The sequence below is a fragment of the Schistocerca serialis genome, unplaced genomic scaffold (genome assembly GCF_023864345.2).
Source record: "Schistocerca serialis cubense isolate TAMUIC-IGC-003099 unplaced genomic scaffold, iqSchSeri2.2 HiC_scaffold_972, whole genome shotgun sequence".
In the NCBI taxonomy this organism is placed as follows: domain Eukaryota; kingdom Metazoa; phylum Arthropoda; class Insecta; order Orthoptera; family Acrididae; genus Schistocerca; species Schistocerca serialis.
The window spans coordinates 177-23,083 of record NW_026048598.1 but is presented as its reverse complement, the minus strand read 5'-3'; the positions used below and the strand labels follow the sequence as shown (position 1 = coordinate 23,083).

General features: G+C 45.7%; 28 non-coding genes across 28 annotated transcripts; all 28 read left to right on the top strand.

Moving 5' to 3' along the window:
• Positions 1-437: 437 nt before the first annotated feature.
• On the top strand, positions 438-553 carry Trnal-caa (transfer RNA leucine (anticodon CAA)). Its single transcript has 2 exons — positions 438-475; positions 508-553. It is a non-coding gene; the product is annotated as a tRNA-Leu (tRNA).
• Positions 554-1,255: 702 nt separating this feature from the next.
• On the top strand, positions 1,256-1,371 carry Trnal-caa (transfer RNA leucine (anticodon CAA)). The gene is made up of 2 exons: positions 1,256-1,293; positions 1,326-1,371. It is a non-coding gene; the product is annotated as a tRNA-Leu (tRNA).
• A 702-nt stretch (positions 1,372-2,073) lies between these two features.
• Trnal-caa (transfer RNA leucine (anticodon CAA)) lies at positions 2,074-2,189 on the top strand. Its single transcript has 2 exons — positions 2,074-2,111; positions 2,144-2,189. It is a non-coding gene; the product is annotated as a tRNA-Leu (tRNA).
• A 702-nt stretch (positions 2,190-2,891) lies between these two features.
• Trnal-caa (transfer RNA leucine (anticodon CAA)) lies at positions 2,892-3,007 on the top strand. The gene is made up of 2 exons: positions 2,892-2,929; positions 2,962-3,007. It is a non-coding gene; the product is annotated as a tRNA-Leu (tRNA).
• A 702-nt stretch (positions 3,008-3,709) lies between these two features.
• On the top strand, positions 3,710-3,825 carry Trnal-caa (transfer RNA leucine (anticodon CAA)). The gene is made up of 2 exons: positions 3,710-3,747; positions 3,780-3,825. It is a non-coding gene; the product is annotated as a tRNA-Leu (tRNA).
• Positions 3,826-4,527: 702 nt separating this feature from the next.
• Positions 4,528-4,643, top strand: Trnal-caa (transfer RNA leucine (anticodon CAA)). Its single transcript has 2 exons — positions 4,528-4,565; positions 4,598-4,643. It is a non-coding gene; the product is annotated as a tRNA-Leu (tRNA).
• Positions 4,644-5,345: 702 nt separating this feature from the next.
• On the top strand, positions 5,346-5,461 carry Trnal-caa (transfer RNA leucine (anticodon CAA)). Its single transcript has 2 exons — positions 5,346-5,383; positions 5,416-5,461. It is a non-coding gene; the product is annotated as a tRNA-Leu (tRNA).
• Positions 5,462-6,163: 702 nt separating this feature from the next.
• Trnal-caa (transfer RNA leucine (anticodon CAA)) lies at positions 6,164-6,279 on the top strand. Its single transcript has 2 exons — positions 6,164-6,201; positions 6,234-6,279. It is a non-coding gene; the product is annotated as a tRNA-Leu (tRNA).
• Positions 6,280-6,981: 702 nt separating this feature from the next.
• Positions 6,982-7,097, top strand: Trnal-caa (transfer RNA leucine (anticodon CAA)). Its single transcript has 2 exons — positions 6,982-7,019; positions 7,052-7,097. It is a non-coding gene; the product is annotated as a tRNA-Leu (tRNA).
• A 702-nt stretch (positions 7,098-7,799) lies between these two features.
• On the top strand, positions 7,800-7,915 carry Trnal-caa (transfer RNA leucine (anticodon CAA)). Its single transcript has 2 exons — positions 7,800-7,837; positions 7,870-7,915. It is a non-coding gene; the product is annotated as a tRNA-Leu (tRNA).
• A 702-nt stretch (positions 7,916-8,617) lies between these two features.
• Trnal-caa (transfer RNA leucine (anticodon CAA)) lies at positions 8,618-8,733 on the top strand. The gene is made up of 2 exons: positions 8,618-8,655; positions 8,688-8,733. It is a non-coding gene; the product is annotated as a tRNA-Leu (tRNA).
• A 702-nt stretch (positions 8,734-9,435) lies between these two features.
• Trnal-caa (transfer RNA leucine (anticodon CAA)) lies at positions 9,436-9,551 on the top strand. The gene is made up of 2 exons: positions 9,436-9,473; positions 9,506-9,551. It is a non-coding gene; the product is annotated as a tRNA-Leu (tRNA).
• A 702-nt stretch (positions 9,552-10,253) lies between these two features.
• On the top strand, positions 10,254-10,369 carry Trnal-caa (transfer RNA leucine (anticodon CAA)). Its single transcript has 2 exons — positions 10,254-10,291; positions 10,324-10,369. It is a non-coding gene; the product is annotated as a tRNA-Leu (tRNA).
• A 702-nt stretch (positions 10,370-11,071) lies between these two features.
• Positions 11,072-11,187, top strand: Trnal-caa (transfer RNA leucine (anticodon CAA)). Its single transcript has 2 exons — positions 11,072-11,109; positions 11,142-11,187. It is a non-coding gene; the product is annotated as a tRNA-Leu (tRNA).
• A 702-nt stretch (positions 11,188-11,889) lies between these two features.
• Trnal-caa (transfer RNA leucine (anticodon CAA)) lies at positions 11,890-12,005 on the top strand. Its single transcript has 2 exons — positions 11,890-11,927; positions 11,960-12,005. It is a non-coding gene; the product is annotated as a tRNA-Leu (tRNA).
• Positions 12,006-12,707: 702 nt separating this feature from the next.
• Trnal-caa (transfer RNA leucine (anticodon CAA)) lies at positions 12,708-12,823 on the top strand. The gene is made up of 2 exons: positions 12,708-12,745; positions 12,778-12,823. It is a non-coding gene; the product is annotated as a tRNA-Leu (tRNA).
• A 702-nt stretch (positions 12,824-13,525) lies between these two features.
• On the top strand, positions 13,526-13,641 carry Trnal-caa (transfer RNA leucine (anticodon CAA)). Its single transcript has 2 exons — positions 13,526-13,563; positions 13,596-13,641. It is a non-coding gene; the product is annotated as a tRNA-Leu (tRNA).
• A 702-nt stretch (positions 13,642-14,343) lies between these two features.
• On the top strand, positions 14,344-14,459 carry Trnal-caa (transfer RNA leucine (anticodon CAA)). The gene is made up of 2 exons: positions 14,344-14,381; positions 14,414-14,459. It is a non-coding gene; the product is annotated as a tRNA-Leu (tRNA).
• A 702-nt stretch (positions 14,460-15,161) lies between these two features.
• Trnal-caa (transfer RNA leucine (anticodon CAA)) lies at positions 15,162-15,277 on the top strand. The gene is made up of 2 exons: positions 15,162-15,199; positions 15,232-15,277. It is a non-coding gene; the product is annotated as a tRNA-Leu (tRNA).
• Positions 15,278-15,979: 702 nt separating this feature from the next.
• Trnal-caa (transfer RNA leucine (anticodon CAA)) lies at positions 15,980-16,095 on the top strand. The gene is made up of 2 exons: positions 15,980-16,017; positions 16,050-16,095. It is a non-coding gene; the product is annotated as a tRNA-Leu (tRNA).
• A 702-nt stretch (positions 16,096-16,797) lies between these two features.
• Trnal-caa (transfer RNA leucine (anticodon CAA)) lies at positions 16,798-16,913 on the top strand. The gene is made up of 2 exons: positions 16,798-16,835; positions 16,868-16,913. It is a non-coding gene; the product is annotated as a tRNA-Leu (tRNA).
• A 702-nt stretch (positions 16,914-17,615) lies between these two features.
• Positions 17,616-17,731, top strand: Trnal-caa (transfer RNA leucine (anticodon CAA)). Its single transcript has 2 exons — positions 17,616-17,653; positions 17,686-17,731. It is a non-coding gene; the product is annotated as a tRNA-Leu (tRNA).
• Positions 17,732-18,433: 702 nt separating this feature from the next.
• Trnal-caa (transfer RNA leucine (anticodon CAA)) lies at positions 18,434-18,549 on the top strand. Its single transcript has 2 exons — positions 18,434-18,471; positions 18,504-18,549. It is a non-coding gene; the product is annotated as a tRNA-Leu (tRNA).
• A 702-nt stretch (positions 18,550-19,251) lies between these two features.
• On the top strand, positions 19,252-19,367 carry Trnal-caa (transfer RNA leucine (anticodon CAA)). The gene is made up of 2 exons: positions 19,252-19,289; positions 19,322-19,367. It is a non-coding gene; the product is annotated as a tRNA-Leu (tRNA).
• Positions 19,368-20,069: 702 nt separating this feature from the next.
• Trnal-caa (transfer RNA leucine (anticodon CAA)) lies at positions 20,070-20,185 on the top strand. Its single transcript has 2 exons — positions 20,070-20,107; positions 20,140-20,185. It is a non-coding gene; the product is annotated as a tRNA-Leu (tRNA).
• Positions 20,186-20,887: 702 nt separating this feature from the next.
• On the top strand, positions 20,888-21,003 carry Trnal-caa (transfer RNA leucine (anticodon CAA)). Its single transcript has 2 exons — positions 20,888-20,925; positions 20,958-21,003. It is a non-coding gene; the product is annotated as a tRNA-Leu (tRNA).
• A 702-nt stretch (positions 21,004-21,705) lies between these two features.
• Trnal-caa (transfer RNA leucine (anticodon CAA)) lies at positions 21,706-21,821 on the top strand. Its single transcript has 2 exons — positions 21,706-21,743; positions 21,776-21,821. It is a non-coding gene; the product is annotated as a tRNA-Leu (tRNA).
• Positions 21,822-22,523: 702 nt separating this feature from the next.
• Positions 22,524-22,639, top strand: Trnal-caa (transfer RNA leucine (anticodon CAA)). The gene is made up of 2 exons: positions 22,524-22,561; positions 22,594-22,639. It is a non-coding gene; the product is annotated as a tRNA-Leu (tRNA).
• Positions 22,640-22,907: the final 268 nt, after the last annotated feature.

Here is a 22,907-nt window from a genome sequence, read left to right as displayed (position 1 = left end):
CTTGTCTGGAGATGCAGAGTGCTAACGACAGTGTGAGGAAACAGTGCAGGCTGACCAGTACATCCTCTGTACAATAACAGTCGCTGATGAAATACAGAGAGCTCGAAATAAATTCATATACTCAAAATATTACTTTATGGAGATTACAACGTGACCAAAACTTGAGATATTATTCGACAGATAGACCTCTGCATTCTGTCTAATCTCTGATGTCTGTAACAGACGACTTAGTTTCGAACAAAATGTATTGAGTGCCGTGATTATACGGATTTGAGAAACTCTTTTGGTGGTACATTCTGCGCTATATTTGTGCGGCTGCACCTGGCGAACGTGTAACGGGTGCAGAACTCATGCCGGTGTACTGTGGCAACGTGGATGCGACAATTACATCAACTGTAAGTTCTCTAATAGAACAAACGAGGAGCATCAAATCAAGTGTCAGGATGGCCGAGCGGTCTAAGGCGCCAGACTCAAGGAAAAACCTTGGCTGCAGTAGCAGCTAGAGCCTTCTGGTCCTCGAATGAGGTCGTGGGTTCGAATCCCACTCCTGACACAGATTTTGTCGCTTCTCTGGAGCACCCTGTGTATCGTTGAGATCCTTTGTAAAGTGCAACAGCACGATTCTGGCCGTGTTCTCCTAAGTGAAACCAAAAATTTGTATCAAACACAAGCGCACCTACGGCAACCAAACTGTTTCTTCGGTAGTGTGAGCTACAAACAGAGAGTGTTGGTTGTAAATACGACGTTCCCTCGTGAGGTTACTTCCGCGCCACAGCCGCAAACACGTCAAAAGGGACACCTGTGGTATGAAAACGACTCTTGTCTGGAGATGCAGAGTGCTAACGACAGTGTGAGGAAACAGTGCAGGCTGACCAGTACATCCTCTGTACAATAACAGTCGCTGATGAAATACAGAGAGCTCGAAATAAATTCATATACTCAAAATATTACTTTATGGAGATTACAACGTGACCAAAACTTGAGATATTATTCGACAGATAGACCTCTGCATTCTGTCTAATCTCTGATGTCTGTAACAGACGACTTAGTTTCGAACAAAATGTATTGAGTGCCGTGATTATACGGATTTGAGAAACTCTTTTGGTGGTACATTCTGCGCTATATTTGTGCGGCTGCACCTGGCGAACGTGTAACGGGTGCAGAACTCATGCCGGTGTACTGTGGCAACGTGGATGCGACAATTACATCAACTGTAAGTTCTCTAATAGAACAAACGAGGAGCATCAAATCAAGTGTCAGGATGGCCGAGCGGTCTAAGGCGCCAGACTCAAGGAAAAACCTTGGCTGCAGTAGCAGCTAGAGCCTTCTGGTCCTCGAATGAGGTCGTGGGTTCGAATCCCACTCCTGACACAGATTTTGTCGCTTCTCTGGAGCACCCTGTGTATCGTTGAGATCCTTTGTAAAGTGCAACAGCACGATTCTGGCCGTGTTCTCCTAAGTGAAACCAAAAATTTGTATCAAACACAAGCGCACCTACGGCAACCAAACTGTTTCTTCGGTAGTGTGAGCTACAAACAGAGAGTGTTGGTTGTAAATACGACGTTCCCTCGTGAGGTTACTTCCGCGCCACAGCCGCAAACACGTCAAAAGGGACACCTGTGGTATGAAAACGACTCTTGTCTGGAGATGCAGAGTGCTAACGACAGTGTGAGGAAACAGTGCAGGCTGACCAGTACATCCTCTGTACAATAACAGTCGCTGATGAAATACAGAGAGCTCGAAATAAATTCATATACTCAAAATATTACTTTATGGAGATTACAACGTGACCAAAACTTGAGATATTATTCGACAGATAGACCTCTGCATTCTGTCTAATCTCTGATGTCTGTAACAGACGACTTAGTTTCGAACAAAATGTATTGAGTGCCGTGATTATACGGATTTGAGAAACTCTTTTGGTGGTACATTCTGCGCTATATTTGTGCGGCTGCACCTGGCGAACGTGTAACGGGTGCAGAACTCATGCCGGTGTACTGTGGCAACGTGGATGCGACAATTACATCAACTGTAAGTTCTCTAATAGAACAAACGAGGAGCATCAAATCAAGTGTCAGGATGGCCGAGCGGTCTAAGGCGCCAGACTCAAGGAAAAACCTTGGCTGCAGTAGCAGCTAGAGCCTTCTGGTCCTCGAATGAGGTCGTGGGTTCGAATCCCACTCCTGACACAGATTTTGTCGCTTCTCTGGAGCACCCTGTGTATCGTTGAGATCCTTTGTAAAGTGCAACAGCACGATTCTGGCCGTGTTCTCCTAAGTGAAACCAAAAATTTGTATCAAACACAAGCGCACCTACGGCAACCAAACTGTTTCTTCGGTAGTGTGAGCTACAAACAGAGAGTGTTGGTTGTAAATACGACGTTCCCTCGTGAGGTTACTTCCGCGCCACAGCCGCAAACACGTCAAAAGGGACACCTGTGGTATGAAAACGACTCTTGTCTGGAGATGCAGAGTGCTAACGACAGTGTGAGGAAACAGTGCAGGCTGACCAGTACATCCTCTGTACAATAACAGTCGCTGATGAAATACAGAGAGCTCGAAATAAATTCATATACTCAAAATATTACTTTATGGAGATTACAACGTGACCAAAACTTGAGATATTATTCGACAGATAGACCTCTGCATTCTGTCTAATCTCTGATGTCTGTAACAGACGACTTAGTTTCGAACAAAATGTATTGAGTGCCGTGATTATACGGATTTGAGAAACTCTTTTGGTGGTACATTCTGCGCTATATTTGTGCGGCTGCACCTGGCGAACGTGTAACGGGTGCAGAACTCATGCCGGTGTACTGTGGCAACGTGGATGCGACAATTACATCAACTGTAAGTTCTCTAATAGAACAAACGAGGAGCATCAAATCAAGTGTCAGGATGGCCGAGCGGTCTAAGGCGCCAGACTCAAGGAAAAACCTTGGCTGCAGTAGCAGCTAGAGCCTTCTGGTCCTCGAATGAGGTCGTGGGTTCGAATCCCACTCCTGACACAGATTTTGTCGCTTCTCTGGAGCACCCTGTGTATCGTTGAGATCCTTTGTAAAGTGCAACAGCACGATTCTGGCCGTGTTCTCCTAAGTGAAACCAAAAATTTGTATCAAACACAAGCGCACCTACAGCAACCAAACTGTTTCTTCGGTAGTGTGAGCTACAAACAGAGAGTGTTGGTTGTAAATACGACGTTCCCTCGTGAGGTTACTTCCGCGCCACAGCCGCAAACACGTCAAAAGGGACACCTGTGGTATGAAAACGACTCTTGTCTGGAGATGCAGAGTGCTAACGACAGTGTGAGGAAACAGTGCAGGCTGACCAGTACATCCTCTGTACAATAACAGTCGCTGATGAAATACAGAGAGCTCGAAATAAATTCATATACTCAAAATATTACTTTATGGAGATTACAACGTGACCAAAACTTGAGATATTATTCGACAGATAGACCTCTGCATTCTGTCTAATCTCTGATGTCTGTAACAGACGACTTAGTTTCGAACAAAATGTATTGAGTGCCGTGATTATACGGATTTGAGAAACTCTTTTGGTGGTACATTCTGCGCTATATTTGTGCGGCTGCACCTGGCGAACGTGTAACGGGTGCAGAACTCATGCCGGTGTACTGTGGCAACGTGGATGCGACAATTACATCAACTGTAAGTTCTCTAATAGAACAAACGAGGAGCATCAAATCAAGTGTCAGGATGGCCGAGCGGTCTAAGGCGCCAGACTCAAGGAAAAACCTTGGCTGCAGTAGCAGCTAGAGCCTTCTGGTCCTCGAATGAGGTCGTGGGTTCGAATCCCACTCCTGACACAGATTTTGTCGCTTCTCTGGAGCACCCTGTGTATCGTTGAGATCCTTTGTAAAGTGCAACAGCACGATTCTGGCCGTGTTCTCCTAAGTGAAACCAAAAATTTGTATCAAACACAAGCGCACCTACGGCAACCAAACTGTTTCTTCGGTAGTGTGAGCTACAAACAGAGAGTGTTGGTTGTAAATACGACGTTCCCTCGTGAGGTTACTTCCGCGCCACAGCCGCAAACACGTCAAAAGGGACACCTGTGGTATGAAAACGACTCTTGTCTGGAGATGCAGAGTGCTAACGACAGTGTGAGGAAACAGTGCAGGCTGACCAGTACATCCTCTGTACAATAACAGTCGCTGATGAAATACAGAGAGCTCGAAATAAATTCATATACTCAAAATATTACTTTATGGAGATTACAACGTGACCAAAACTTGAGATATTATTCGACAGATAGACCTCTGCATTCTGTCTAATCTCTGATGTCTGTAACAGACGACTTAGTTTCGAACAAAATGTATTGAGTGCCGTGATTATACGGATTTGAGAAACTCTTTTGGTGGTACATTCTGCGCTATATTTGTGCGGCTGCACCTGGCGAACGTGTAACGGGTGCAGAACTCATGCCGGTGTACTGTGGCAACGTGGATGCGACAATTACATCAACTGTAAGTTCTCTAATAGAACAAACGAGGAGCATCAAATCAAGTGTCAGGATGGCCGAGCGGTCTAAGGCGCCAGACTCAAGGAAAAACCTTGGCTGCAGTAGCAGCTAGAGCCTTCTGGTCCTCGAATGAGGTCGTGGGTTCGAATCCCACTCCTGACACAGATTTTGTCGCTTCTCTGGAGCACCCTGTGTATCGTTGAGATCCTTTGTAAAGTGCAACAGCACGATTCTGGCCGTGTTCTCCTAAGTGAAACCAAAAATTTGTATCAAACACAAGCGCACCTACGGCAACCAAACTGTTTCTTCGGTAGTGTGAGCTACAAACAGAGAGTGTTGGTTGTAAATACGACGTTCCCTCGTGAGGTTACTTCCGCGCCACAGCCGCAAACACGTCAAAAGGGACACCTGTGGTATGAAAACGACTCTTGTCTGGAGATGCAGAGTGCTAACGACAGTGTGAGGAAACAGTGCAGGCTGACCAGTACATCCTCTGTACAATAACAGTCGCTGATGAAATACAGAGAGCTCGAAATAAATTCATATACTCAAAATATTACTTTATGGAGATTACAACGTGACCAAAACTTGAGATATTATTCGACAGATAGACCTCTGCATTCTGTCTAATCTCTGATGTCTGTAACAGACGACTTAGTTTCGAACAAAATGTATTGAGTGCCGTGATTATACGGATTTGAGAAACTCTTTTGGTGGTACATTCTGCGCTATATTTGTGCGGCTGCACCTGGCGAACGTGTAACGGGTGCAGAACTCATGCCGGTGTACTGTGGCAACGTGGATGCGACAATTACATCAACTGTAAGTTCTCTAATAGAACAAACGAGGAGCATCAAATCAAGTGTCAGGATGGCCGAGCGGTCTAAGGCGCCAGACTCAAGGAAAAACCTTGGCTGCAGTAGCAGCTAGAGCCTTCTGGTCCTCGAATGAGGTCGTGGGTTCGAATCCCACTCCTGACACAGATTTTGTCGCTTCTCTGGAGCACCCTGTGTATCGTTGAGATCCTTTGTAAAGTGCAACAGCACGATTCTGGCCGTGTTCTCCTAAGTGAAACCAAAAATTTGTATCAAACACAAGCGCACCTACGGCAACCAAACTGTTTCTTCGGTAGTGTGAGCTACAAACAGAGAGTGTTGGTTGTAAATACGACGTTCCCTCGTGAGGTTACTTCCGCGCCACAGCCGCAAACACGTCAAAAGGGACACCTGTGGTATGAAAACGACTCTTGTCTGGAGATGCAGAGTGCTAACGACAGTGTGAGGAAACAGTGCAGGCTGACCAGTACATCCTCTGTACAATAACAGTCGCTGATGAAATACAGAGAGCTCGAAATAAATTCATATACTCAAAATATTACTTTATGGAGATTACAACGTGACCAAAACTTGAGATATTATTCGACAGATAGACCTCTGCATTCTGTCTAATCTCTGATGTCTGTAACAGACGACTTAGTTTCGAACAAAATGTATTGAGTGCCGTGATTATACGGATTTGAGAAACTCTTTTGGTGGTACATTCTGCGCTATATTTGTGCGGCTGCACCTGGCGAACGTGTAACGGGTGCAGAACTCATGCCGGTGTACTGTGGCAACGTGGATGCGACAATTACATCAACTGTAAGTTCTCTAATAGAACAAACGAGGAGCATCAAATCAAGTGTCAGGATGGCCGAGCGGTCTAAGGCGCCAGACTCAAGGAAAAACCTTGGCTGCAGTAGCAGCTAGAGCCTTCTGGTCCTCGAATGAGGTCGTGGGTTCGAATCCCACTCCTGACACAGATTTTGTCGCTTCTCTGGAGCACCCTGTGTATCGTTGAGATCCTTTGTAAAGTGCAACAGCACGATTCTGGCCGTGTTCTCCTAAGTGAAACCAAAAATTTGTATCAAACACAAGCGCACCTACGGCAACCAAACTGTTTCTTCGGTAGTGTGAGCTACAAACAGAGAGTGTTGGTTGTAAATACGACGTTCCCTCGTGAGGTTACTTCCGCGCCACAGCCGCAAACACGTCAAAAGGGACACCTGTGGTATGAAAACGACTCTTGTCTGGAGATGCAGAGTGCTAACGACAGTGTGAGGAAACAGTGCAGGCTGACCAGTACATCCTCTGTACAATAACAGTCGCTGATGAAATACAGAGAGCTCGAAATAAATTCATATACTCAAAATATTACTTTATGGAGATTACAACGTGACCAAAACTTGAGATATTATTCGACAGATAGACCTCTGCATTCTGTCTAATCTCTGATGTCTGTAACAGACGACTTAGTTTCGAACAAAATGTATTGAGTGCCGTGATTATACGGATTTGAGAAACTCTTTTGGTGGTACATTCTGCGCTATATTTGTGCGGCTGCACCTGGCGAACGTGTAACGGGTGCAGAACTCATGCCGGTGTACTGTGGCAACGTGGATGCGACAATTACATCAACTGTAAGTTCTCTAATAGAACAAACGAGGAGCATCAAATCAAGTGTCAGGATGGCCGAGCGGTCTAAGGCGCCAGACTCAAGGAAAAACCTTGGCTGCAGTAGCAGCTAGAGCCTTCTGGTCCTCGAATGAGGTCGTGGGTTCGAATCCCACTCCTGACACAGATTTTGTCGCTTCTCTGGAGCACCCTGTGTATCGTTGAGATCCTTTGTAAAGTGCAACAGCACGATTCTGGCCGTGTTCTCCTAAGTGAAACCAAAAATTTGTATCAAACACAAGCGCACCTACGGCAACCAAACTGTTTCTTCGGTAGTGTGAGCTACAAACAGAGAGTGTTGGTTGTAAATACGACGTTCCCTCGTGAGGTTACTTCCGCGCCACAGCCGCAAACACGTCAAAAGGGACACCTGTGGTATGAAAACGACTCTTGTCTGGAGATGCAGAGTGCTAACGACAGTGTGAGGAAACAGTGCAGGCTGACCAGTACATCCTCTGTACAATAACAGTCGCTGATGAAATACAGAGAGCTCGAAATAAATTCATATACTCAAAATATTACTTTATGGAGATTACAACGTGACCAAAACTTGAGATATTATTCGACAGATAGACCTCTGCATTCTGTCTAATCTCTGATGTCTGTAACAGACGACTTAGTTTCGAACAAAATGTATTGAGTGCCGTGATTATACGGATTTGAGAAACTCTTTTGGTGGTACATTCTGCGCTATATTTGTGCGGCTGCACCTGGCGAACGTGTAACGGGTGCAGAACTCATGCCGGTGTACTGTGGCAACGTGGATGCGACAATTACATCAACTGTAAGTTCTCTAATAGAACAAACGAGGAGCATCAAATCAAGTGTCAGGATGGCCGAGCGGTCTAAGGCGCCAGACTCAAGGAAAAACCTTGGCTGCAGTAGCAGCTAGAGCCTTCTGGTCCTCGAATGAGGTCGTGGGTTCGAATCCCACTCCTGACACAGATTTTGTCGCTTCTCTGGAGCACCCTGTGTATCGTTGAGATCCTTTGTAAAGTGCAACAGCACGATTCTGGCCGTGTTCTCCTAAGTGAAACCAAAAATTTGTATCAAACACAAGCGCACCTACGGCAACCAAACTGTTTCTTCGGTAGTGTGAGCTACAAACAGAGAGTGTTGGTTGTAAATACGACGTTCCCTCGTGAGGTTACTTCCGCGCCACAGCCGCAAACACGTCAAAAGGGACACCTGTGGTATGAAAACGACTCTTGTCTGGAGATGCAGAGTGCTAACGACAGTGTGAGGAAACAGTGCAGGCTGACCAGTACATCCTCTGTACAATAACAGTCGCTGATGAAATACAGAGAGCTCGAAATAAATTCATATACTCAAAATATTACTTTATGGAGATTACAACGTGACCAAAACTTGAGATATTATTCGACAGATAGACCTCTGCATTCTGTCTAATCTCTGATGTCTGTAACAGACGACTTAGTTTCGAACAAAATGTATTGAGTGCCGTGATTATACGGATTTGAGAAACTCTTTTGGTGGTACATTCTGCGCTATATTTGTGCGGCTGCACCTGGCGAACGTGTAACGGGTGCAGAACTCATGCCGGTGTACTGTGGCAACGTGGATGCGACAATTACATCAACTGTAAGTTCTCTAATAGAACAAACGAGGAGCATCAAATCAAGTGTCAGGATGGCCGAGCGGTCTAAGGCGCCAGACTCAAGGAAAAACCTTGGCTGCAGTAGCAGCTAGAGCCTTCTGGTCCTCGAATGAGGTCGTGGGTTCGAATCCCACTCCTGACACAGATTTTGTCGCTTCTCTGGAGCACCCTGTGTATCGTTGAGATCCTTTGTAAAGTGCAACAGCACGATTCTGGCCGTGTTCTCCTAAGTGAAACCAAAAATTTGTATCAAACACAAGCGCACCTACGGCAACCAAACTGTTTCTTCGGTAGTGTGAGCTACAAACAGAGAGTGTTGGTTGTAAATACGACGTTCCCTCGTGAGGTTACTTCCGCGCCACAGCCGCAAACACGTCAAAAGGGACACCTGTGGTATGAAAACGACTCTTGTCTGGAGATGCAGAGTGCTAACGACAGTGTGAGGAAACAGTGCAGGCTGACCAGTACATCCTCTGTACAATAACAGTCGCTGATGAAATACAGAGAGCTCGAAATAAATTCATATACTCAAAATATTACTTTATGGAGATTACAACGTGACCAAAACTTGAGATATTATTCGACAGATAGACCTCTGCATTCTGTCTAATCTCTGATGTCTGTAACAGACGACTTAGTTTCGAACAAAATGTATTGAGTGCCGTGATTATACGGATTTGAGAAACTCTTTTGGTGGTACATTCTGCGCTATATTTGTGCGGCTGCACCTGGCGAACGTGTAACGGGTGCAGAACTCATGCCGGTGTACTGTGGCAACGTGGATGCGACAATTACATCAACTGTAAGTTCTCTAATAGAACAAACGAGGAGCATCAAATCAAGTGTCAGGATGGCCGAGCGGTCTAAGGCGCCAGACTCAAGGAAAAACCTTGGCTGCAGTAGCAGCTAGAGCCTTCTGGTCCTCGAATGAGGTCGTGGGTTCGAATCCCACTCCTGACACAGATTTTGTCGCTTCTCTGGAGCACCCTGTGTATCGTTGAGATCCTTTGTAAAGTGCAACAGCACGATTCTGGCCGTGTTCTCCTAAGTGAAACCAAAAATTTGTATCAAACACAAGCGCACCTACGGCAACCAAACTGTTTCTTCGGTAGTGTGAGCTACAAACAGAGAGTGTTGGTTGTAAATACGACGTTCCCTCGTGAGGTTACTTCCGCGCCACAGCCGCAAACACGTCAAAAGGGACACCTGTGGTATGAAAACGACTCTTGTCTGGAGATGCAGAGTGCTAACGACAGTGTGAGGAAACAGTGCAGGCTGACCAGTACATCCTCTGTACAATAACAGTCGCTGATGAAATACAGAGAGCTCGAAATAAATTCATATACTCAAAATATTACTTTATGGAGATTACAACGTGACCAAAACTTGAGATATTATTCGACAGATAGACCTCTGCATTCTGTCTAATCTCTGATGTCTGTAACAGACGACTTAGTTTCGAACAAAATGTATTGAGTGCCGTGATTATACGGATTTGAGAAACTCTTTTGGTGGTACATTCTGCGCTATATTTGTGCGGCTGCACCTGGCGAACGTGTAACGGGTGCAGAACTCATGCCGGTGTACTGTGGCAACGTGGATGCGACAATTACATCAACTGTAAGTTCTCTAATAGAACAAACGAGGAGCATCAAATCAAGTGTCAGGATGGCCGAGCGGTCTAAGGCGCCAGACTCAAGGAAAAACCTTGGCTGCAGTAGCAGCTAGAGCCTTCTGGTCCTCGAATGAGGTCGTGGGTTCGAATCCCACTCCTGACACAGATTTTGTCGCTTCTCTGGAGCACCCTGTGTATCGTTGAGATCCTTTGTAAAGTGCAACAGCACGATTCTGGCCGTGTTCTCCTAAGTGAAACCAAAAATTTGTATCAAACACAAGCGCACCTACGGCAACCAAACTGTTTCTTCGGTAGTGTGAGCTACAAACAGAGAGTGTTGGTTGTAAATACGACGTTCCCTCGTGAGGTTACTTCCGCGCCACAGCCGCAAACACGTCAAAAGGGACACCTGTGGTATGAAAACGACTCTTGTCTGGAGATGCAGAGTGCTAACGACAGTGTGAGGAAACAGTGCAGGCTGACCAGTACATCCTCTGTACAATAACAGTCGCTGATGAAATACAGAGAGCTCGAAATAAATTCATATACTCAAAATATTACTTTATGGAGATTACAACGTGACCAAAACTTGAGATATTATTCGACAGATAGACCTCTGCATTCTGTCTAATCTCTGATGTCTGTAACAGACGACTTAGTTTCGAACAAAATGTATTGAGTGCCGTGATTATACGGATTTGAGAAACTCTTTTGGTGGTACATTCTGCGCTATATTTGTGCGGCTGCACCTGGCGAACGTGTAACGGGTGCAGAACTCATGCCGGTGTACTGTGGCAACGTGGATGCGACAATTACATCAACTGTAAGTTCTCTAATAGAACAAACGAGGAGCATCAAATCAAGTGTCAGGATGGCCGAGCGGTCTAAGGCGCCAGACTCAAGGAAAAACCTTGGCTGCAGTAGCAGCTAGAGCCTTCTGGTCCTCGAATGAGGTCGTGGGTTCGAATCCCACTCCTGACACAGATTTTGTCGCTTCTCTGGAGCACCCTGTGTATCGTTGAGATCCTTTGTAAAGTGCAACAGCACGATTCTGGCCGTGTTCTCCTAAGTGAAACCAAAAATTTGTATCAAACACAAGCGCACCTACGGCAACCAAACTGTTTCTTCGGTAGTGTGAGCTACAAACAGAGAGTGTTGGTTGTAAATACGACGTTCCCTCGTGAGGTTACTTCCGCGCCACAGCCGCAAACACGTCAAAAGGGACACCTGTGGTATGAAAACGACTCTTGTCTGGAGATGCAGAGTGCTAACGACAGTGTGAGGAAACAGTGCAGGCTGACCAGTACATCCTCTGTACAATAACAGTCGCTGATGAAATACAGAGAGCTCGAAATAAATTCATATACTCAAAATATTACTTTATGGAGATTACAACGTGACCAAAACTTGAGATATTATTCGACAGATAGACCTCTGCATTCTGTCTAATCTCTGATGTCTGTAACAGACGACTTAGTTTCGAACAAAATGTATTGAGTGCCGTGATTATACGGATTTGAGAAACTCTTTTGGTGGTACATTCTGCGCTATATTTGTGCGGCTGCACCTGGCGAACGTGTAACGGGTGCAGAACTCATGCCGGTGTACTGTGGCAACGTGGATGCGACAATTACATCAACTGTAAGTTCTCTAATAGAACAAACGAGGAGCATCAAATCAAGTGTCAGGATGGCCGAGCGGTCTAAGGCGCCAGACTCAAGGAAAAACCTTGGCTGCAGTAGCAGCTAGAGCCTTCTGGTCCTCGAATGAGGTCGTGGGTTCGAATCCCACTCCTGACACAGATTTTGTCGCTTCTCTGGAGCACCCTGTGTATCGTTGAGATCCTTTGTAAAGTGCAACAGCACGATTCTGGCCGTGTTCTCCTAAGTGAAACCAAAAATTTGTATCAAACACAAGCGCACCTACGGCAACCAAACTGTTTCTTCGGTAGTGTGAGCTACAAACAGAGAGTGTTGGTTGTAAATACGACGTTCCCTCGTGAGGTTACTTCCGCGCCACAGCCGCAAACACGTCAAAAGGGACACCTGTGGTATGAAAACGACTCTTGTCTGGAGATGCAGAGTGCTAACGACAGTGTGAGGAAACAGTGCAGGCTGACCAGTACATCCTCTGTACAATAACAGTCGCTGATGAAATACAGAGAGCTCGAAATAAATTCATATACTCAAAATATTACTTTATGGAGATTACAACGTGACCAAAACTTGAGATATTATTCGACAGATAGACCTCTGCATTCTGTCTAATCTCTGATGTCTGTAACAGACGACTTAGTTTCGAACAAAATGTATTGAGTGCCGTGATTATACGGATTTGAGAAACTCTTTTGGTGGTACATTCTGCGCTATATTTGTGCGGCTGCACCTGGCGAACGTGTAACGGGTGCAGAACTCATGCCGGTGTACTGTGGCAACGTGGATGCGACAATTACATCAACTGTAAGTTCTCTAATAGAACAAACGAGGAGCATCAAATCAAGTGTCAGGATGGCCGAGCGGTCTAAGGCGCCAGACTCAAGGAAAAACCTTGGCTGCAGTAGCAGCTAGAGCCTTCTGGTCCTCGAATGAGGTCGTGGGTTCGAATCCCACTCCTGACACAGATTTTGTCGCTTCTCTGGAGCACCCTGTGTATCGTTGAGATCCTTTGTAAAGTGCAACAGCACGATTCTGGCCGTGTTCTCCTAAGTGAAACCAAAAATTTGTATCAAACACAAGCGCACCTACGGCAACCAAACTGTTTCTTCGGTAGTGTGAGCTACAAACAGAGAGTGTTGGTTGTAAATACGACGTTCCCTCGTGAGGTTACTTCCGCGCCACAGCCGCAAACACGTCAAAAGGGACACCTGTGGTATGAAAACGACTCTTGTCTGGAGATGCAGAGTGCTAACGACAGTGTGAGGAAACAGTGCAGGCTGACCAGTACATCCTCTGTACAATAACAGTCGCTGATGAAATACAGAGAGCTCGAAATAAATTCATATACTCAAAATATTACTTTATGGAGATTACAACGTGACCAAAACTTGAGATATTATTCGACAGATAGACCTCTGCATTCTGTCTAATCTCTGATGTCTGTAACAGACGACTTAGTTTCGAACAAAATGTATTGAGTGCCGTGATTATACGGATTTGAGAAACTCTTTTGGTGGTACATTCTGCGCTATATTTGTGCGGCTGCACCTGGCGAACGTGTAACGGGTGCAGAACTCATGCCGGTGTACTGTGGCAACGTGGATGCGACAATTACATCAACTGTAAGTTCTCTAATAGAACAAACGAGGAGCATCAAATCAAGTGTCAGGATGGCCGAGCGGTCTAAGGCGCCAGACTCAAGGAAAAACCTTGGCTGCAGTAGCAGCTAGAGCCTTCTGGTCCTCGAATGAGGTCGTGGGTTCGAATCCCACTCCTGACACAGATTTTGTCGCTTCTCTGGAGCACCCTGTGTATCGTTGAGATCCTTTGTAAAGTGCAACAGCACGATTCTGGCCGTGTTCTCCTAAGTGAAACCAAAAATTTGTATCAAACACAAGCGCACCTACGGCAACCAAACTGTTTCTTCGGTAGTGTGAGCTACAAACAGAGAGTGTTGGTTGTAAATACGACGTTCCCTCGTGAGGTTACTTCCGCGCCACAGCCGCAAACACGTCAAAAGGGACACCTGTGGTATGAAAACGACTCTTGTCTGGAGATGCAGAGTGCTAACGACAGTGTGAGGAAACAGTGCAGGCTGACCAGTACATCCTCTGTACAATAACAGTCGCTGATGAAATACAGAGAGCTCGAAATAAATTCATATACTCAAAATATTACTTTATGGAGATTACAACGTGACCAAAACTTGAGATATTATTCGACAGATAGACCTCTGCATTCTGTCTAATCTCTGATGTCTGTAACAGACGACTTAGTTTCGAACAAAATGTATTGAGTGCCGTGATTATACGGATTTGAGAAACTCTTTTGGTGGTACATTCTGCGCTATATTTGTGCGGCTGCACCTGGCGAACGTGTAACGGGTGCAGAACTCATGCCGGTGTACTGTGGCAACGTGGATGCGACAATTACATCAACTGTAAGTTCTCTAATAGAACAAACGAGGAGCATCAAATCAAGTGTCAGGATGGCCGAGCGGTCTAAGGCGCCAGACTCAAGGAAAAACCTTGGCTGCAGTAGCAGCTAGAGCCTTCTGGTCCTCGAATGAGGTCGTGGGTTCGAATCCCACTCCTGACACAGATTTTGTCGCTTCTCTGGAGCACCCTGTGTATCGTTGAGATCCTTTGTAAAGTGCAACAGCACGATTCTGGCCGTGTTCTCCTAAGTGAAACCAAAAATTTGTATCAAACACAAGCGCACCTACGGCAACCAAACTGTTTCTTCGGTAGTGTGAGCTACAAACAGAGAGTGTTGGTTGTAAATACGACGTTCCCTCGTGAGGTTACTTCCGCGCCACAGCCGCAAACACGTCAAAAGGGACACCTGTGGTATGAAAACGACTCTTGTCTGGAGATGCAGAGTGCTAACGACAGTGTGAGGAAACAGTGCAGGCTGACCAGTACATCCTCTGTACAATAACAGTCGCTGATGAAATACAGAGAGCTCGAAATAAATTCATATACTCAAAATATTACTTTATGGAGATTACAACGTGACCAAAACTTGAGATATTATTCGACAGATAGACCTCTGCATTCTGTCTAATCTCTGATGTCTGTAACAGACGACTTAGTTTCGAACAAAATGTATTGAGTGCCGTGATTATACGGATTTGAGAAACTCTTTTGGTGGTACATTCTGCGCTATATTTGTGCGGCTGCACCTGGCGAACGTGTAACGGGTGCAGAACTCATGCCGGTGTACTGTGGCAACGTGGATGCGACAATTACATCAACTGTAAGTTCTCTAATAGAACAAACGAGGAGCATCAAATCAAGTGTCAGGATGGCCGAGCGGTCTAAGGCGCCAGACTCAAGGAAAAACCTTGGCTGCAGTAGCAGCTAGAGCCTTCTGGTCCTCGAATGAGGTCGTGGGTTCGAATCCCACTCCTGACACAGATTTTGTCGCTTCTCTGGAGCACCCTGTGTATCGTTGAGATCCTTTGTAAAGTGCAACAGCACGATTCTGGCCGTGTTCTCCTAAGTGAAACCAAAAATTTGTATCAAACACAAGCGCACCTACGGCAACCAAACTGTTTCTTCGGTAGTGTGAGCTACAAACAGAGAGTGTTGGTTGTAAATACGACGTTCCCTCGTGAGGTTACTTCCGCGCCACAGCCGCAAACACGTCAAAAGGGACACCTGTGGTATGAAAACGACTCTTGTCTGGAGATGCAGAGTGCTAACGACAGTGTGAGGAAACAGTGCAGGCTGACCAGTACATCCTCTGTACAATAACAGTCGCTGATGAAATACAGAGAGCTCGAAATAAATTCATATACTCAAAATATTACTTTATGGAGATTACAACGTGACCAAAACTTGAGATATTATTCGACAGATAGACCTCTGCATTCTGTCTAATCTCTGATGTCTGTAACAGACGACTTAGTTTCGAACAAAATGTATTGAGTGCCGTGATTATACGGATTTGAGAAACTCTTTTGGTGGTACATTCTGCGCTATATTTGTGCGGCTGCACCTGGCGAACGTGTAACGGGTGCAGAACTCATGCCGGTGTACTGTGGCAACGTGGATGCGACAATTACATCAACTGTAAGTTCTCTAATAGAACAAACGAGGAGCATCAAATCAAGTGTCAGGATGGCCGAGCGGTCTAAGGCGCCAGACTCAAGGAAAAACCTTGGCTGCAGTAGCAGCTAGAGCCTTCTGGTCCTCGAATGAGGTCGTGGGTTCGAATCCCACTCCTGACACAGATTTTGTCGCTTCTCTGGAGCACCCTGTGTATCGTTGAGATCCTTTGTAAAGTGCAACAGCACGATTCTGGCCGTGTTCTCCTAAGTGAAACCAAAAATTTGTATCAAACACAAGCGCACCTACGGCAACCAAACTGTTTCTTCGGTAGTGTGAGCTACAAACAGAGAGTGTTGGTTGTAAATACGACGTTCCCTCGTGAGGTTACTTCCGCGCCACAGCCGCAAACACGTCAAAAGGGACACCTGTGGTATGAAAACGACTCTTGTCTGGAGATGCAGAGTGCTAACGACAGTGTGAGGAAACAGTGCAGGCTGACCAGTACATCCTCTGTACAATAACAGTCGCTGATGAAATACAGAGAGCTCGAAATAAATTCATATACTCAAAATATTACTTTATGGAGATTACAACGTGACCAAAACTTGAGATATTATTCGACAGATAGACCTCTGCATTCTGTCTAATCTCTGATGTCTGTAACAGACGACTTAGTTTCGAACAAAATGTATTGAGTGCCGTGATTATACGGATTTGAGAAACTCTTTTGGTGGTACATTCTGCGCTATATTTGTGCGGCTGCACCTGGCGAACGTGTAACGGGTGCAGAACTCATGCCGGTGTACTGTGGCAACGTGGATGCGACAATTACATCAACTGTAAGTTCTCTAATAGAACAAACGAGGAGCATCAAATCAAGTGTCAGGATGGCCGAGCGGTCTAAGGCGCCAGACTCAAGGAAAAACCTTGGCTGCAGTAGCAGCTAGAGCCTTCTGGTCCTCGAATGAGGTCGTGGGTTCGAATCCCACTCCTGACACAGATTTTGTCGCTTCTCTGGAGCACCCTGTGTATCGTTGAGATCCTTTGTAAAGTGCAACAGCACGATTCTGGCCGTGTTCTCCTAAGTGAAACCAAAAATTTGTATCAAACACAAGCGCACCTACGGCAACCAAACTGTTTCTTCGGTAGTGTGAGCTACAAACAGAGAGTGTTGGTTGTAAATACGACGTTCCCTCGTGAGGTTACTTCCGCGCCACAGCCGCAAACACGTCAAAAGGGACACCTGTGGTATGAAAACGACTCTTGTCTGGAGATGCAGAGTGCTAACGACAGTGTGAGGAAACAGTGCAGGCTGACCAGTACATCCTCTGTACAATAACAGTCGCTGATGAAATACAGAGAGCTCGAAATAAATTCATATACTCAAAATATTACTTTATGGAGATTACAACGTGACCAAAACTTGAGATATTATTCGACAGATAGACCTCTGCATTCTGTCTAATCTCTGATGTCTGTAACAGACGACTTAGTTTCGAACAAAATGTATTGAGTGCCGTGATTATACGGATTTGAGAAACTCTTTTGGTGGTACATTCTGCGCTATATTTGTGCGGCTGCACCTGGCGAACGTGTAACGGGTGCAGAACTCATGCCGGTGTACTGTGGCAACGTGGATGCGACAATTACATCAACTGTAAGTTCTCTAATAGAACAAACGAGGAGCATCAAATCAAGTGTCAGGATGGCCGAGCGGTCTAAGGCGCCAGACTCAAGGAAAAACCTTGGCTGCAGTAGCAGCTAGAGCCTTCTGGTCCTCGAATGAGGTCGTGGGTTCGAATCCCACTCCTGACACAGATTTTGTCGCTTCTCTGGAGCACCCTGTGTATCGTTGAGATCCTTTGTAAAGTGCAACAGCACGATTCTGGCCGTGTTCTCCTAAGTGAAACCAAAAATTTGTATCAAACACAAGCGCACCTACGGCAACCAAACTGTTTCTTCGGTAGTGTGAGCTACAAACAGAGAGTGTTGGTTGTAAATACGACGTTCCCTCGTGAGGTTACTTCCGCGCCACAGCCGCAAACACGTCAAAAGGGACACCTGTGGTATGAAAACGACTCTTGTCTGGAGATGCAGAGTGCTAACGACAGTGTGAGGAAACAGTGCAGGCTGACCAGTACATCCTCTGTACAATAACAGTCGCTGATGAAATACAGAGAGCTCGAAATAAATTCATATACTCAAAATATTACTTTATGGAGATTACAACGTGACCAAAACTTGAGATATTATTCGACAGATAGACCTCTGCATTCTGTCTAATCTCTGATGTCTGTAACAGACGACTTAGTTTCGAACAAAATGTATTGAGTGCCGTGATTATACGGATTTGAGAAACTCTTTTGGTGGTACATTCTGCGCTATATTTGTGCGGCTGCACCTGGCGAACGTGTAACGGGTGCAGAACTCATGCCGGTGTACTGTGGCAACGTGGATGCGACAATTACATCAACTGTAAGTTCTCTAATAGAACAAACGAGGAGCATCAAATCAAGTGTCAGGATGGCCGAGCGGTCTAAGGCGCCAGACTCAAGGAAAAACCTTGGCTGCAGTAGCAGCTAGAGCCTTCTGGTCCTCGAATGAGGTCGTGGGTTCGAATCCCACTCCTGACACAGATTTTGTCGCTTCTCTGGAGCACCCTGTGTATCGTTGAGATCCTTTGTAAAGTGCAACAGCACGATTCTGGCCGTGTTCTCCTAAGTGAAACCAAAAATTTGTATCAAACACAAGCGCACCTACGGCAACCAAACTGTTTCTTCGGTAGTGTGAGCTACAAACAGAGAGTGTTGGTTGTAAATACGACGTTCCCTCGTGAGGTTACTTCCGCGCCACAGCCGCAAACACGTCAAAAGGGACACCTGTGGTATGAAAACGACTCTTGTCTGGAGATGCAGAGTGCTAACGACAGTGTGAGGAAACAGTGCAGGCTGACCAGTACATCCTCTGTACAATAACAGTCGCTGATGAAATACAGAGAGCTCGAAATAAATTCATATACTCAAAATATTACTTTATGGAGATTACAACGTGACCAAAACTTGAGATATTATTCGACAGATAGACCTCTGCATTCTGTCTAATCTCTGATGTCTGTAACAGACGACTTAGTTTCGAACAAAATGTATTGAGTGCCGTGATTATACGGATTTGAGAAACTCTTTTGGTGGTACATTCTGCGCTATATTTGTGCGGCTGCACCTGGCGAACGTGTAACGGGTGCAGAACTCATGCCGGTGTACTGTGGCAACGTGGATGCGACAATTACATCAACTGTAAGTTCTCTAATAGAACAAACGAGGAGCATCAAATCAAGTGTCAGGATGGCCGAGCGGTCTAAGGCGCCAGACTCAAGGAAAAACCTTGGCTGCAGTAGCAGCTAGAGCCTTCTGGTCCTCGAATGAGGTCGTGGGTTCGAATCCCACTCCTGACACAGATTTTGTCGCTTCTCTGGAGCACCCTGTGTATCGTTGAGATCCTTTGTAAAGTGCAACAGCACGATTCTGGCCGTGTTCTCCTAAGTGAAACCAAAAATTTGTATCAAACACAAGCGCACCTACGGCAACCAAACTGTTTCTTCGGTAGTGTGAGCTACAAACAGAGAGTGTTGGTTGTAAATACGACGTTCCCTCGTGAGGTTACTTCCGCGCCACAGCCGCAAACACGTCAAAAGGGACACCTGTGGTATGAAAACGACTCTTGTCTGGAGATGCAGAGTGCTAACGACAGTGTGAGGAAACAGTGCAGGCTGACCAGTACATCCTCTGTACAATAACAGTCGCTGATGAAATACAGAGAGCTCGAAATAAATTCATATACTCAAAATATTACTTTATGGAGATTACAACGTGACCAAAACTTGAGATATTATTCGACAGATAGACCTCTGCATTCTGTCTAATCTCTGATGTCTGTAACAGACGACTTAGTTTCGAACAAAATGTATTGAGTGCCGTGATTATACGGATTTGAGAAACTCTTTTGGTGGTACATTCTGCGCTATATTTGTGCGGCTGCACCTGGCGAACGTGTAACGGGTGCAGAACTCATGCCGGTGTACTGTGGCAACGTGGATGCGACAATTACATCAACTGTAAGTTCTCTAATAGAACAAACGAGGAGCATCAAATCAAGTGTCAGGATGGCCGAGCGGTCTAAGGCGCCAGACTCAAGGAAAAACCTTGGCTGCAGTAGCAGCTAGAGCCTTCTGGTCCTCGAATGAGGTCGTGGGTTCGAATCCCACTCCTGACACAGATTTTGTCGCTTCTCTGGAGCACCCTGTGTATCGTTGAGATCCTTTGTAAAGTGCAACAGCACGATTCTGGCCGTGTTCTCCTAAGTGAAACCAAAAATTTGTATCAAACACAAGCGCACCTACGGCAACCAAACTGTTTCTTCGGTAGTGTGAGCTACAAACAGAGAGTGTTGGTTGTAAATACGACGTTCCCTCGTGAGGTTACTTCCGCGCCACAGCCGCAAACACGTCAAAAGGGACACCTGTGGTATGAAAACGACTCTTGTCTGGAGATGCAGAGTGCTAACGACAGTGTGAGGAAACAGTGCAGGCTGACCAGTACATCCTCTGTACAATAACAGTCGCTGATGAAATACAGAGAGCTCGAAATAAATTCATATACTCAAAATATTACTTTATGGAGATTACAACGTGACCAAAACTTGAGATATTATTCGACAGATAGACCTCTGCATTCTGTCTAATCTCTGATGTCTGTAACAGACGACTTAGTTTCGAACAAAATGTATTGAGTGCCGTGATTATACGGATTTGAGAAACTCTTTTGGTGGTACATTCTGCGCTATATTTGTGCGGCTGCACCTGGCGAACGTGTAACGGGTGCAGAACTCATGCCGGTGTACTGTGGCAACGTGGATGCGACAATTACATCAACTGTAAGTTCTCTAATAGAACAAACGAGGAGCATCAAATCAAGTGTCAGGATGGCCGAGCGGTCTAAGGCGCCAGACTCAAGGAAAAACCTTGGCTGCAGTAGCAGCTAGAGCCTTCTGGTCCTCGAATGAGGTCGTGGGTTCGAATCCCACTCCTGACACAGATTTTGTCGCTTCTCTGGAGCACCCTGTGTATCGTTGAGATCCTTTGTAAAGTGCAACAGCACGATTCTGGCCGTGTTCTCCTAAGTGAAACCAAAAATTTGTATCAAACACAAGCGCACCTACGGCAACCAAACTGTTTCTTCGGTAGTGTGAGCTACAAACAGAGAGTGTTGGTTGTAAATACGACGTTCCCTCGTGAGGTTACTTCCGCGCCACAGCCGCAAACACGTCAAAAGGGACACCTGTGGTATGAAAACGACTCTTGTCTGGAGATGCAGAGTGCTAACGACAGTGTGAGGAAACAGTGCAGGCTGACCAGTACATCCTCTGTACAATAACAGTCGCTGATGAAATACAGAGAGCTCGAAATAAATTCATATACTCAAAATATTACTTTATGGAGATTACAACGTGACCAAAACTTGAGATATTATTCGACAGATAGACCTCTGCATTCTGTCTAATCTCTGATGTCTGTAACAGACGACTTAGTTTCGAACAAAATGTATTGAGTGCCGTGATTATACGGATTTGAGAAACTCTTTTGGTGGTACATTCTGCGCTATATTTGTGCGGCTGCACCTGGCGAACGTGTAACGGGTGCAGAACTCATGCCGGTGTACTGTGGCAACGTGGATGCGACAATTACATCAACTGTAAGTTCTCTAATAGAACAAACGAGGAGCATCAAATCAAGTGTCAGGATGGCCGAGCGGTCTAAGGCGCCAGACTCAAGGAAAAACCTTGGCTGCAGTAGCAGCTAGAGCCTTCTGGTCCTCGAATGAGGTCGTGGGTTCGAATCCCACTCCTGACACAGATTTTGTCGCTTCTCTGGAGCACCCTGTGTATCGTTGAGATCCTTTGTAAAGTGCAACAGCACGATTCTGGCCGTGTTCTCCTAAGTGAAACCAAAAATTTGTATCAAACACAAGCGCACCTACGGCAACCAAACTGTTTCTTCGGTAGTGTGAGCTACAAACAGAGAGTGTTGGTTGTAAATACGACGTTCCCTCGTGAGGTTACTTCCGCGCCACAGCCGCAAACACGTCAAAAGGGACACCTGTGGTATGAAAACGACTCTTGTCTGGAGATGCAGAGTGCTAACGACAGTGTGAGGAAACAGTGCAGGCTGACCAGTACATCCTCTGTACAATAACAGTCGCTGATGAAATACAGAGAGCTCGAAATAAATTCATATACTCAAAATATTACTTTATGGAGATTACAACGTGACCAAAACTTGAGATATTATTCGACAGATAGACCTCTGCATTCTGTCTAATCTCTGATGTCTGTAACAGACGACTTAGTTTCGAACAAAATGTATTGAGTGCCGTGATTATACGGATTTGAGAAACTCTTTTGGTGGTACATTCTGCGCTATATTTGTGCGGCTGCACCTGGCGAACGTGTAACGGGTGCAGAACTCATGCCGGTGTACTGTGGCAACGTGGATGCGACAATTACATCAACTGTAAGTTCTCTAATAGAACAAACGAGGAGCATCAAATCAAGTGTCAGGATGGCCGAGCGGTCTAAGGCGCCAGACTCAAGGAAAAACCTTGGCTGCAGTAGCAGCTAGAGCCTTCTGGTCCTCGAATGAGGTCGTGGGTTCGAATCCCACTCCTGACACAGATTTTGTCGCTTCTCTGGAGCACCCTGTGTATCGTTGAGATCCTTTGTAAAGTGCAACAGCACGATTCTGGCCGTGTTCTCCTAAGTGAAACCAAAAATTTGTATCAAACACAAGCGCACCTACGGCAACCAAACTGTTTCTTCGGTAGTGTGAGCTACAAACAGAGAGTGTTGGTTGTAAATACGACGTTCCCTCGTGAGGTTACTTCCGCGCCACAGCCGCAAACACGTCAAAAGGGACACCTGTGGTATGAAAACGACTCTT